The sequence below is a fragment of the Mobula birostris genome, chromosome X (genome assembly GCF_030028105.1).
Source record: "Mobula birostris isolate sMobBir1 chromosome X, sMobBir1.hap1, whole genome shotgun sequence".
Lineage (NCBI taxonomy): Eukaryota > Metazoa > Chordata > Chondrichthyes > Myliobatiformes > Myliobatidae > Mobula > Mobula birostris.
In genome coordinates, this window is record NC_092402.1 from 77,319,704 (window position 1) to 77,331,272 (window position 11,569).

Genomic DNA, 11,569 nt, shown 5'->3' on the forward strand with positions numbered 1-11,569 from the left:
CTCCAGATTCTATCCTCTCAACATCAGAGCCAATTTACACAACTACCATCCTGTGTGAGGAAACCAGAGCACCCTAGTAAGCCAATGCCTGCAGAGGGAGAACGTGCAGACAATAACAGAAATCACGATTGATATTGGGTCACTGGAGTTGTGTTTGAGGGTAGATAACCTTTGATCTATTCTGAAAAGTTAAACATTGAGTGTATTTTGTTCCATTCTGCCATTCATATTTTGCACTTAATATTTTCAAGCTAAGTTCTCTTACATTTTGTATAGTTTAAAGATCTCAGATTGGGTACGGAGAAGATCAATATTTGGATGTATATTTGTACTATCCTACAGGGAACTAAATTTTGAAATCTTCAAGCAAAGACGCTACAGTTAAAGCTCTGCTCAGCTTGCATTGGGTTTGGAAATAGAGCACGTAATGGAACTGCAATGCCAACTAAAAACATGATTGTAAAACCCATAACAGTTTGAAATTAAAAGGAAAATTGATAGCTCAGGTTGGCTGCTTGTTTGTAGTCGAGATGACATCATTAGTGCAGACCAATATAAACGCAAGCACTCAGCAGAAGGAACACTGATCATGTCACCTTAACTGGTGACAAAACAGTTGTGACCTTAACCTCCAGGTTTAGTGAACAACACTGCAAACAACATTTAACAATGTTTCCTGTAGTGTATGAAATTTTGTAGGTCTTTGGAGGTGCTGTCCAAAATTGAATTCAGTGCAGCAGTGAAATAATGCAAGGATGGAAAAATAGACTTTATAAAATATGGCTACATTCTTTAATCTGCACAATCTATCTGATCCCAAGAGTTCTATCCCAAGAGCTATGAACCAAAATGATTCTTTGAATGTAGTTAATTTTTTAAATTGAAAATTGTTTATTCACTTTCAAATATAAGCATTAGCACATGGGTGTTTACATCGATAATAAATTCATTGAAATTATGGCAGGGTTGTCTGAATTGTGTATCAAATCACTGAGCATGTGGTTCTGTAATACGTACAGTTGTTATACCTGTACCACTTTCAGAAAGCTTCATTTAAATTATGCAGAAGCTTGTTATAGGAAAAGTCAAAGATAGTTCTGCTTCAACTTTAGCCATGTCATTAACATGATGAAGTTCAGGAGTACCTGACTGATTATGCCTGTTTTTGTCTCAATTGCTTGCAGCAGATCCAGGCAAAATACAAAGCTGATCTCTGGTAAGCATAGAACATAGAAATTTACAGCACATTACAGGCCCTTCGGCCCACAATGTTGTGCTGACCATGTAACCTACTCTAGAGACTTGCCAAGAATTTCCCCAGCGCATAGCCCTCTATTTTTTTAAACTCCATGTACCTATCTAAGACGCTCTTAAAAGACCCTATCCGCTTCCACCGCCACCGGCAGTGCATTCCACGCACCCACCAATCTCTGTGTGAAAAACTTACCCCTGGTATCCCCTCGGTACCTATTTCCAAGCACTTTAAATCTCTGCCCCCTCGTGTTAACTATTTCAGCCCTGGTAAAAAGCCTCTGGCTATCCACACGATCAATGCCCAACAGTTCAGAATTGTCAATCTATTGCACTTGCTGAATGCCATGTCTGAAATTGTTATTTATTTTGGAAAATAACATTAGTTTTTGAGTGAATTATTTTTTAAAAACTTTGCACTTTTGCAGAATTTCCTCAAACAAATTACAACAGTGCATCACAGGAGTTGCCAGTCAGGGTTGGACTCAATGTCTGTCTGCCTTAGGGACTCTAGCTCTGAATTTTTCCCTCGGGGTTTACTCCTGAAGCCTTCCCGATGTGCGGGTATAGTTGCAAGGCAGTGGAGGTTTGATATCAGAGTCTCCTTTTTCTTAAGTGACATAGCTGACAAGCTCCATCTGCCCGAAGTGACTAGTTTTAAAGCACCAGTAACCCATCTTTGCCACTTCTGTTAGTAGAAACGGTTCCACCAGGCTTAGTAGCTAAGCAACTCGTGAAGGCCAGGAGCTGGACTTTGTTGTCAGAGGCTATTTGAGATTCATGCCATTGGGAGCATTTAATAGGTAGTGGGGGCTTACCCCCATCACCACTCCCAGCTGTATTATCTTTAAGGAGCCAGAGGCAGAATACTGTTTTAATTGAGGAAGGATAAGTAGATTAAATAATAAGTAGAGCTTGTATTCTAAATCTTTGAAAAGGTTACAAGTTAACCCGGCAAGATGGAAGCTCCTAGGTTGCTATTGCATATTAGGATGGCACATCTCAATCTTCCAATCCTACTTGAACAGCTAAACTGTGAGAACAGCAGGTTGCTAATGTTTCACCCTCAATTATAAAAGGAAGGGTAAATCTAGTAGGTGCAAGGTGAAGGTCTCTTAATGATAACAATAACTTAAAGGGTATTATTGAGCAAATGCGTTCTCTCTTGGAACTAATATTGGTAAGTGATAACTAGCAAGGTACATAAAATGCCATAATAATCCATGTGTTTTACATATTTCCCGGCATGTTTCCTGTGTGTGACACCAGACACACCAACATTTCTAACAGCCCATTACTGTGGTGTTCCGCAACGATCAGTATTGGTACCTCTGTGCGTGGTGCACTTAAGTGATTTGGACAAAAATGCAGCTGAATTTCCAGATGACATAAGAACTGTTATAGGAAAGATGTCATTAAACTGGAAGGTGTGCAGAAAAGGTATGAGGATGTTGCCAGGGCAAGTGGCCCGAGTTATAGGTTGGCCAGGCTAGGCCTTTATTCCTTGGAACATGGGAAAACGAGGTCCAAAACTAGGGGGAGTAAGGTTTAGAGTGAGGGGAAAGATTTAAGAGGGATCTGAGAGGTAACCTTATCACAGAGTATGTGGAATGAGCGGGCAGATGAGGTGGTTCCATTGAGAAACACCTGGATAGGTACATGGAGGGACGATGCTCGAGGCATATGAGCCAAACACAGGACATTGGGCACAGCTGGGTAAGCAAGGTGATCAGCATGGACTACTTGGGCTGAAAGGCCTGTATCTGAGCTATATTACTCCATGACTATGATGCGACTATTCTGCTGTCACCTACTGTACATGTTACCTGGTGTTTCAAAGTAATAGCTTCAATTTGCAAGCTTATTCCTATTTCAAGATTCAAGATTCAAGATTCAAAAAACTTTATTGCCATTCTAACCGTACATCAGCTCTGCAGGGCAGAATGAGACAGCGTTTCCCAGGAGCAGTGCAATCATAACATAACAAACGCAACACTAAATAATAAACATAACAATAAATAGTAAAACACAACAGCCACATGTCAGTTAAGATCAAGTTATAAGTGTCCAGTGCAAGTTAAAAGTGTCCAAAGCAGAGTCAGGTAGAGCAGCTATTTAGCAGTCTGACTGCCTGTGGGAGGAAGCTGTTTAGTAGCCTTGTGGTTTTAGTTTTGATGCTCCTGTAACGTTTGCCTGATGGCAGAGGAACAAACAGTTCATGGAGAGGGTGTGAGGGGTCTTTAATGATGTACCGTGTCTTCTGGAGGCATCGACTCTGAAAGAGATCTTGGACAGAAGGTAGGGAGACCCCAATAACCTTCTCTGCTCCCCTAACCACCCTCTGCAAGGCTTTTTTGTCAACAGCACTGCAGCTGGAGTACCAGGTTGTGATGCAAGAGGTCAGCACACTCTCAACCACGCCTCTGTAGAATGTAGTTAAGATGTTAGTGGGGAGTGATGCTTGTTTAAGCTTCCTCAGAAAGTGCAATCTCTGCTGGGCCCGGTTCACAATCCCAGTGGTGTTCCTGGACCAGGTGAGATTGTCTGAGATCTGCACCCCAAGGAACTTGATGTTTTCCACTCTCTCCACTGTGGAGCCGCTGATGCTGAGGGCTGTGTGCTCAGGCTGAGACCGTCTGAAATTGACGATCATCTCCTTGGTTTTGGTGACATTAAGCATCAAGTTGTTATCCCAGCACCAGCTCTCTAGGTGTTTGACCTCCTCCCTGTACATTGTACATTGTGAGCATTTTTGAGAGATAGAATAATTTTGGCAAAGACCTTATTATTGCAAAATAACACCAGGTGAAGATTGGTCAGAAAACCTCAGGATTCCTATTTAGGTATGCAAGAAAGAAAGAAAGGACTTGTCCTGAATTCATGAAAGGCATTAATGGTACTTAAGCCATTTAACATTCTCAAAATATGCTCAATTCATTGTGAGGAAACTTAGCAATCAATTTGTGCTCATTGAGTGATAGAATAGTACAGTATGAAAGCGGGCCTTTCGTCTCAACTCATCCCCACTGATAACAATTTCCACCAAGCTATTCCCATTTGCCTGCATTTGGCCAGAACCCTCTAAACCCCTCCTATCCATGTCCTTAACCAAAAGTCTTTTGAATGTTATTCTACTTGCCTCAACCACTTTCTCTGGCAGCCCATTTCATATATGCACCACCTTCTGTGTGAAGAAGTTGCCCCTCAACTTCCTATTAAATTTTTCACCTCTGACCTTAAACTTTTGCTGTCCAGTTTTCCGTTCCCTCTCTCTGGGAATAAAGACTGTGCATTCACCATCATGATTTTATACCTCTGTGATGTCACCCCTCAATCTCCTCTGTTCCATTGAATAAAGTTCTAAAATCTCCCTATGACTCAGGCCTTCAAGTCCTAGCAGCATCCTTGTAAATCTTCTCTGCACCCTTTCCAGTTTAATAAACCTTTTCTATGACAGGCTGACCAAATCTGTACATGCTAATCCAAGTGTGATCTTCCTAGCACCTTGTTGAACTGAACCATAACATCCCAACTATTATATTCAGTCCTCTACTTATGATGGGCAGTGTACCAAATGCCATCTTCACCATCCTGTCCACTTGTGACAACACTTTCTACTTGTGCTTCCCATCTTTCTCTTTTCCATAATAGTTCCCAGAGGTCCCTAACATTCAATGCACAAGTCCTACTTCTGGTAAGCTGATGCTGTGCTTGGACTCAGCAGCTTCCAAGGGACCAACCAGTGATGTTATTGTCTTTTGTAAATGTATTTTTTATGATTGCAAGACCCTGCTGGACTTTATGAAATTAAAGTACTGCAGGCCTATCCCATCAGCAAGTTGCTTGTCGGCAGAGAAGGATCTGGACTTGGTTTGGATTGATCTGCTGCCTGCATCAGAGAGCTTTCAGAGAAATCAGTGCACAAAGGCAGTGCGCAGTCTAACAGCAAGTATTTTTCTCCATCGCTTTTCTTGTGATCGCAGGACCCTGTTGGACATTGTTAATGTGGAATGCTGCAAGTCCGATTCACTGGTTTATCGGTGGGCAGCAGTGGCAGACAGCAGATGAGTTACGTGGCCTCAGTCATAGTGAGGTCTAGGCTTCAAGCAACAATGTTGCCTGTTTACAGCTGCCTAGAAGAGAGACGTTGGAGTTGGTCCACTCCACCGGAATGCCAGAGACAGTGTGGTACAGCAGCCAAGCTGAAGTTGGTGCTGCCCCCAGTGGTCTCTTAGCAGAAGATAAGATGCATTGCATTCGACTACAGACTGCTGCAACATTCATGGACTCAGGGTCTTGGACAATATATATTTGTGTGTGACTGTATTTTACTGATATCTGTGTTTGCGACCTTATATGTGCTTTCTTTCTTATACAATATGTATTATATGTACCTTGTGCTGTGTACGGCTGCTGGCACTGTGTTTTGCACCTTGGTCTCAGAGTAGCACTGTTTCATTTGGATGTATTCATGGGTATTTATGTATGGTTGAATGACAATTAAACTTGAATTTGAACTACCCTATTTGACTTCCAAAATGGAGCACTTCATAGTTAACTGAACTGAATTTTTTCACTCTTCGGCCCACTTATGTAGCTGATCAAGATCCTCCTAATGCTTTTGATAATCTTCGATGCTAGCTATTTTAGTATTACAGTATCTGCAAACTTACTAACCATGCATTGTACATTCACATCCCAATTGTACATATAAATAACAAGAAAGGTCTCAACAGTAACCCTGTGGCACACCACAAGATACAAGCCTCCTGGCTGAGAAGGAACCCTCAAATTCCACTCTCTGCTTCCTACCAATGAGCCAATTATGAATCCAATAAGCTCTCTCTCTCTGGATCCCATGCACTTCTACCTTCCAGACCAACCTGCCATGCAAAAAGGGTGATAAGTGGGATTGATCGTGTCTCCCAATTCCATTGTAAATTTATTGGCAACATAAGTGTTGTTCACAAGTGTCAGGAGTTGATCCCAACATTGTCTAGTCAGCTGAGAGTCCTACTACTGACTTAAGGTCAGTGCTTTTTGCTGGATATTCACGCTTTAACAAAATACACGGGGATTGAACTGAACTAAAAAGACTCTTTAGCAGTGGCCAGACCAATACAAGCAATTAGGTCTCTAACCCACTTACTAAACTAATGCGTTCTCATTTTCTGTGGCTTAGGTATTTTATTTGTAATACAAACAATTCCTCTGGGCATTGTCAAGGTTTGCATTTTATTTTGAAATATGTTTGAAACGTGCTGCTGACAGTTATGGTCAGAGAAAACTATTTACATGTCAAAGCTTTCTACTTAGTGCCCACCCAGAAAGCTGAGATAGGATCATGCATTAAAATTTAAAAAAATCTCAACCACTCTCGAAAATTATACTGAAGTAATCTTTCTGTTTAATTTTATTCAAGTTGCAGTTGCATTTTAATTACCTTTATAAAAATATAATCGGCTGTGTAATGTGGAGCAAGAAATTCAGTGGGTGGTCTGTTTAAGAGTTTACAATACACAGTTCTGAAGCTGGAGGTCGTGTTTTAGGTCTCGTTGTAAATGGGCTTACATTGCTAAATGGCTAAAATATGGCAGAATGTGTTGGTTATCTCTTGATTAAAACAACGATGATAGAAACCTCTGTGAGAGTTTTTAAAGAGGAAAATCCGTTGCACTGGGGCAGTTCCACTCTCTCGATCTCAGAAATCCTATTCCAGTGGTATGAGAGATCATCACAACTGGAGACCTCCTTGGTTGCAGTGGATGGCTATGACATCTTCTGTGCCTTGCCATCCCCCTCACTTTCCACAGACCACTGCAGGACAACCAACGGCCCTTTGGATCTCACTAGTGATCACATCCACCCAGTCCACTGGAGCTGACTTCTCATGCTAGAACAGGCTAGAGCAGGCTAGAACAGTGGCGTGGCCAGTGTCGCATGCAAACAGCTACTTGGAGCTACAGGTGAACGCTCAGTGTCCAGTGAGAACCAAAGGGAACACAAGGGGAACATGACAAGCCCTTTCACCAGAGGTACAACCCCTCCCTAGCCACCTCATACACACCGATGGCAGTATATTGAGGTTTTAATTGCACTCAATCAGCTTCGTTCATAGGCCAAATCATTAATGTTTCAATTTTATTTTTATTTAGACATACCCCTCAACCATCATTAATTCTATTATGGTTATGCCCATAAAAATGAATGTCAGAGTTGTGTATATTTGATAGCAAATTTACTTTGAACTTTGATAAACTTAAATTAACATAGAGTGTATACTATAATTTTGATGACAAAAATGACCATAATGACATTAGTGCAAGTTGAGAGAGAGAAAATTAAGTAGAGGCTGAGGTAATGTTAGGGTTTATGATCTCAGGATTGCTACCCATGCCATGTGCTAGTGAGGCTAGAACGAGGAAGATTATATAGTTTAATATGTGGCTAAGGAGTTGGTGTAGGCGGGAGGGCATAAGATTTTTGGATCATTGGGTTCTCTTCCAGGGAAGGTGGACTTGTCCAGAAGGGACGGTTTGCACCTGAACTGGAGGAGGACTAATATCCTAGCGGGAAGGTTTGCTAATGCTGCACGGTGGGGTTTAAACTAGAGTTGGAGGGGGATGGGAACCTGAGTGCCAGGACAACTAGTGGAGAGGTTGTGGAGGTAGATGTTCGTAAGACTTCAGACAAAGTTAGGATTCAAAAGTTTGAGCATGGTGTGACTAGTGTCCTGAGCTGTGTATATTTAAATGCAAGAAGTATTGTAGGAAAGGTGGATAATAGTGCTCAAGATGAGGTAGCTGGTTTACAAACAGAGGCAATGTGTACTGAGGAGATGCTGTTGATAGGTAAAAATTGCAGTCAACAGGATGAGTTGCAATGTAAAAGGCAGACAAAATCAAAAAGCGTGAATACAGGACTGAAGGTGTTATATCTGAATGCTCGCATTGTACGGAATAAGGTAGATGAACTTGCAGCACAGTTACAGATTGGCAGGTATGATGTTGTAGGCATCACTGAATCATGGTTAAAAGATTATAGCTGGGAGCTTAATGTCCAAGAATACACATTGTATCAAAAGGACAGGCAGGAAGGCAGAAAGGGCAGTGTTTCTCTGTTGGTAAAAAATGAAGCTGGGTGGCAGTGTTAGCTGTGAGGAGGATGCTAAGAGGATGCAGGGTGACTTGGATAGGTTGGGTGAGTGGGCAAATTCATGGCAGATGCAATTTAATGTGGATAAATGTGAAGTTATCCACTTTGGTGGCAAAAACAGGAAAACAGATTATTATCAGAATGGTGGCAGATTAGGAAAAGGGGAGGTGCAATGAGACCTGGGTGTCATTATACACCAGTCATTGAAAGTGGGCATGCAGGTACAGCAGGCGGTGAAAAAGGCGAATGGTATGCTGGCATTTATAGCGAGAGGATTCGAGTACAGCAGCAGGGAGGTACTACTGCAGTTGTACAAGGCCTTGGTGAGACCACACCTGGAGTATTGTGTGCAGTTTTGGTCCCCTAATCTGAGGAAAGACATCCTTGCCATAGAGGGAGTACAAAGAAGGTTCACCAGATTGATTCCTGGGATGGCAGGACTTTCATATGATGAAAGACTGGATCGACTAGGCTTATACTCACTGGAATTTAGAAGATTGAGGGGGGATCTGATTGAAACGTATAAAATCCTAAAGGGATTGGACAGGCTAGATGCAGGAAGATTGTTCCCGATGTTGGGGAAGTCCAGAATGAGGGGTCACAGTTTAAGGATAAAGGCGAAGCCTTTTAGGACTGAGATTAGGAAAAACTTCTTCACACAGAGAGTGGTGAATCTGTGGAATTCTCTGCCACAGGAAACAGTTGAGGCCAGTTCATTGGCTATATTTAAGAGGGAGTTAGATATGGCCCTTGTGGCTACGGGGGTCAGGGGGTATGGAGGGAAGGCTGGTGCAGGGTTCTGAGTTGGATGATCAGCCATGATCATACTGAATGGCGGTGCAGGCTCGAAGGGCCGAATGGCCTACTCCTGCACCTATTTTCTATGTTTCTATGTTTCTATGAAATCAAATCATTAGAATGTGGTGACATAGGATCTGTTGCAAGGGGGCGATGGGAGCAGACCCAAATGCAAGACACACACACTGAAGTACTGGGAACTGGGCAATGAGTTTATCAAGAATGCAACGGAAGTTCAGAAGCAAGGATTGACCAGAGGGGAATCCAGGAGAGAGCAAAGCAGAAGCGGGAAGAAGCATAGCCGGACATGGACACAGGCCCTGGACGAGACAAGGACACCGGGCCTGGGCTAGGACTAAGACTAGGAAAGCGGGACCTGGACGAGGAACTTGGAACTAGGAGCCTGGACTAGGACTATGAGCCAGAGACTGGACAGGGACCCGGAACATGGGTCTTGACTTGGGCTCGGAACCCGGATCCAGGTGAGGACTTGGGACTAGGAACAGACTAGACACTAGATAGTACTGGGAATACAAAGCCTGGACGAGGTACTAGGACGTGGCCTGGACTGGACGAGGAACTCCAGGGCAGGACGAGGCTCTTGGACTAGGTTTGGCTTGGCTCTTGGACTCAGCTTGGTTTGGCTTTTGGGTACGGAGTTGGGACTCCTCCTTGGAGTGCAGGGCCGGGACCCTTTCTAGGATGCAGGGCCGGGGCCCTTTCTTGGACGTAGGGCCGGGATGACTGCCGAGGTAAACTGCCGAGGATTCGGATGTGGACAATTCAGCATGGGACGGAGACGATCCAGCACAGGATGAGGACGATCCAGCACCGGACTAGGCAAGGAACTCCTGGGCTGGGTGAGGACACAAAGCTCAGACTTGGACAGGGCTGGAACACGGCGCCTGAACTTCACCTTGGAACACAGGACCACAGAGCCTTGGACTTGAGCACAGGAACACAGAGCCTGGACCCCTCCTTGGGAACAGGACGTAGGGCTGGGACTCATACACGGAACACAGAGCCAGGACCTCTCCTTGGGAACAGGACTTAGGGCCGGGACTCTACTTTGACACAGACATTAGACACAGGAACACAAAGAGACAGTTCCAAACTCAACGATAGACAGTTCCTTATCTTGGTGTGGCGAGGCTCCGGTCTCACTCCGATGACGAGGTTGCAGGCAAGGTAGCAGGCAAAGGTAACAGACGAAGATTAGTGCCAAAGTAACTGTTGAGGTAAGCTGCCAAAGTAACTGCCAGGGATACAGAAGGGAGGAGAGAGGGGGCAAGAGAAAGAACAGTCCAGCAGCCAATCGTTGGTTTGCAGAGGTATTTATGTGCCAGCCCAAAACAAGAATTAGCTGCCTCAGTTAAGGCACCCAATGGAACAAGGGAAAATAGGAAAACCCAGAATAAGGAATCAACGGACCGGACCGTGAACCAGAATGCGGACTTCACAGACCAGACCATGACAGGATCAGAAGGTGCTGAATCATTGTAGATAGAGCTAAGGAACTTCAAGGGTAAAAAGACCCTAATGGGAGTTGTATACAGATCCCCAAACAGTAGTGAATGAAACCTACACATTACAACGGGAGATAGAAAATGCATGTCGAAAGTGCAATGTTACAATAGTCATGGGGGACTTCAATATGCGGGTAGATTGGGAAAATCAGGTTGGTGCTGGATTCCAAGAGAGAGAATTAGAGCAGTTCGCTGAGCCCACTAAGGGATCAGCTATCCTGAATTGGGTGTTATACAATGAACTGAAATTGATAAGGTAAAGATCTTACCTTAAGATCTTAAGGTAAAAAGAACCCTTAAGGGAGAATGATCATAATATGATCACATTCACCCTGAAAATTGAGAAGGAGAAGCTAAAGTCAGATGTATCAGTGTTACAGTGGAGTAAAGGGAATTACAGAGGAATGAGAGAGGAGCTGGCCAAGATTGATTGGAAAAGGACACTGGCAGGGATGATGGCAGAGCAGCAATGGCTGAAATTTCTGGAAGCAATTTGTAAAGCACAGGATATATACATCCCAAAGAGGAAGAAGTATTCTAAAGGAAAGATGACACAACCATGGCTAACAAGAAAAGTCAAAGCCAACATAAAAACCAAAATTAGGGCATATAATAGAGCAAAAATTAGTGGGATGTTAAAGGATTGGGAAGCCTTTAAATATCCACAGAAGGCAACTAAAAAGTCAATAAGAAGGTAAAGATGGAATACGAAAGTAAGCTCACCAATAATGTTAAAGAGGATATCGAAGATTCTTCAGATGCATAAAGTGTAAAAGAGAGGCAAGAGTGGATATCAGACTGTTGGAAAGTGATGCTGGAGAGGTAGTAATGGGGTAAAA